Source organism: Chinchilla lanigera, unplaced genomic scaffold (assembly GCF_000276665.1).
Source record: "Chinchilla lanigera isolate Chin_1 unplaced genomic scaffold, ChiLan1.0 scaffold00044, whole genome shotgun sequence".
Taxonomy (NCBI): Eukaryota; Metazoa; Chordata; class Mammalia; order Rodentia; family Chinchillidae; genus Chinchilla; species Chinchilla lanigera.
The window spans coordinates 11,660,894-11,664,338 of NW_004955445.1; positions in this window are offsets into that span (position 1 = coordinate 11,660,894).

The following is a 3,445-nucleotide window of genomic DNA, read 5'->3' on the forward strand; positions in this document are numbered from 1 at the left end:
ACCGCGCGGCGGGGCTGCCCGAGGGCCGGCGCACGTCTCCGCGCCACTTCCCGGACGCCTGTGGCCTGCCGCCTCCCGGGCACCTGCACGGCTGGGGGCCGGTCCCGGGTGCTTGCGGCCTTGAGGTGCGGAAGGTTTCAAAGAAAAACATTCATTCCAAATGTAAAAGACAAACCAATCATTATGATTTACAGCTGGATGTTCTCAGAGAGCCTCTCATGCTCACAAGCATGGATTTTGGAGGGTGATTAGGTTATGGGGTCCATGGCTGACTTTCTGGTAGGAGTTGGGGTGTTGTGGGAAGAGTTGGGCCCCTGGATGCGTGGCTTAGCAGGGTTTACCTCCCTTTTTGGTTCCTCCCTTCACTTGCTTTACCTCCAGCCACCCTGAGATGAACAGACTTGCCTTTACTATACCATTCTGCTTTGGAGCCAGTTGAGGACAGAATGAAAAGTGAGCCAAAATGAACCTTTCCTCCTTTAAATTGTGGGTGTCTGGTACTGTGCATCAGAGAAAAAAGTGATGAAAGCACCGATAATGGTTTTAGATCATCTTTGGTCCTGGGAGATGTTTACAGCACATATAACTGATGAAAGGTTAGATCCAGTAGAAGTCGGTAAGAAAAAAATCAGATGACTTCAGAAAACAATGAGCAAAAGACTTGAATCAAGAGAGGATATCTAAATGGCCAATAAAAACATGAAAAAGTGCTTACTCACATTATTATTAACAAAATTCAAATTAGGTCCACAATGATGTACTTCTACACTCCTATCAGAATGGCAAAAACTAAAAAATCCTGACAATACCACATACAGCAGAGAAATGGAACGATGGGAATCCCGAACTACCAAAGATGAGGAAATGGTACAAATTATTTCTGAAACAGTGTGGTATCAGCTCAAGAAGTTGAAAACACACACACTCTGCAGCCTAGCTATTCTCATCTGAAGTACATAACAGGAATACCCCTCCATGTGTCCCGGCAAATGCGTGCAAAGTGCTCAGAACAGCTTTATTGTTAGTAATAGTGGTAACAAGTGGTAAACAACTCACTAGGTAGAATAAAGATGTTATGTTTGATCATACAATCAGTTATCCAGCAATAAAAATTAATAGCATATAGCTATACACAACAGTGTAGAGGAAACTTATAAATACGATGTTGAATGTGAAAATCCATGCACAAAATATCTTTCAAAAGACCCTAATTATGTAGAACAGAAGCAGACAAAGATAAGACATATATTTTTAGAAATACATGCTTATATTGTAAAAATATGAATAAAAAGAGCAAGAAAGTTATTACCACTGTCTGCCTTCAGGAGCATGAGAAGGTGTTACACTTGGAAAGGAACAAGTAAGGAACTTCCAGGGTTGGAAACATGTAACTGATGTCTGTGATAGTTTAATGAGTGGTCTCCTTATATCAGCTTGTTAGACTGAGCATTAATACTTAATGCATATTTTAAAATTTTATTTTTCATACACTTTTACAAAAAGAAAGAGTAGCTCTTCCTCTATTCTCTTTTCTCTTCACACACTAACCTAGTCAGTTCTAAAGCCTTTAGACTGGGTAGATCTAGGTAGACGTCTGTTCCAAAGGGAAGGGAGCCACTGTGGCCCAGTGTGGCTGTCAGAGCTGGAACAGGCCAAGGAGGGCATCTGCAGGACGGTTGCCAGCACAGGGTGTTGGAGCCAGAGTTCGATAAGAAGAGTGCCCACTGAAGGGGGAGGAAGTAGCTTGGCATGGAAAATCGGCTTGAACAGGGTGAGAAAGCCATCAGCCTAGCCCATGGGACAGCCTGACACAGGGTAAGGCTTGGGGTGGGTGGTGAGGAAGGTGTCCATGCAGGGGAGCAGCTTGGTGAAAAGGCTGAGTGCTGGAGCAGTCAGGAAGCTCCTGCTTGTGGACTGTCACAAGTAACAGAGGGTGAGGAGGGTGTCCATAGGAGTATGGGTGGGAGGACAAGACCCAACACAAGATACCAAACAGGGTGAGAAGAGCATCTAGACATAGGGGAGCCAGAAGTGGAGGACCAGAGCCCAAGGAGATTGAGGAGGACATCTAGAGGCCAGGATGGCCTGCCATAAAAAGTCACAGCCAAGCCCAGTGAAGACAGGTTCTCCAGAAGGGGTCTGTCTGGTGAGGAATATTAGAGACTAAACAAACTGAAGAGGGTTTTAATGGATAGGAACAACCTGATGTAACTGCTGGAGCCCAAGTATGGTGAGTTAGGCATCTATAGGCTAGGTCTATTAGTGAACAGCCATAGATTTATCCTTCTAGGGTAAAGTTTAGTATCCTTTAAAAAAGAAATTTCCTTACATATATGGGTTCATACATGGTTTATATATGTATAAGATTTTTTTAAAATTCTAAAGTGAGTAGTAATTATAGGTTATATTATTAATCACAATTATTCATTCCATTCCATCACAATTATTTAGGATTATAGAAGGGAATCAACATATGTAATTTCTCTGCCGGGTGTGGTGGCGCACACCTGTAATCCCGGCACTCAGGAGGCTGAGGCAAGAGCATCACTACACGTTGAAGAACAACTTGGACTACATAGTGAGTTCAAGACCAGACTGAACTACATAGCAAGACCATGTCTCAAAAAAATAATCTATTCCTGCCCCTTGTCTTGTCTTGTGATTTCCAGAGTCTCTTGTACCTCATCTTCCTTCTCTCACTTTGGGTGTGGCTCTGAGGTGTCTTGGTTAATGAAATATAAATGGATGTAACACAAGCATTGTGAGTTTTGCACTATGAGCTTCTGCTGACTCCTGTGCTTCCTCCTGCTATACAGGCTCCTCCTTTCATCTGGGTCTTGCTTACTGTAGCAGAGCCGCAACCTGGAACAAAGCAGGAGCAGACTTGGGGCCCAAAAGATCCATGAATCAGAGAAAACTTTTGTTGTGGCAATTATGGAGGATTTAAAGTTACCTGCAAGGGGAAGAGAAGCAGAAGTAAAAAGAATCAAGACATGTTATGTACACGTACCAGTTCCCCATGATGGATGTAATCATTGTGTCCTGCAAATATATACTAATAAAAAGTTTAATGAATAGACAAAGGTAAAGCTGATAAAAATACAGCTGATACTCATTATGCATGGTAGGTATGTTCTATAAAGTCACTGTGACCACTGAATTAGCAAATACTGAGCCATTGCTCCTAGGGAAAAATGCAAGTTAGTCTGCTTTAAGCCTTTGGTCATAATGTTTTCATCAACAAATCAATGCATAACCTTGTTTTATGTATTCTTCCATTTAAAGACCCTTGGGGGGAATATATAGTAGCTGTACAGCTACCTATCTTAGTTCATTTTTTTTTTTATTTTAAAGAGTAAAAGAAGGATAACATAATAATAGGAGGGGCTTACCAAATTACAGACAAAGTGGTAGGAAATTATCAATGGTTATTGTTTTACATATT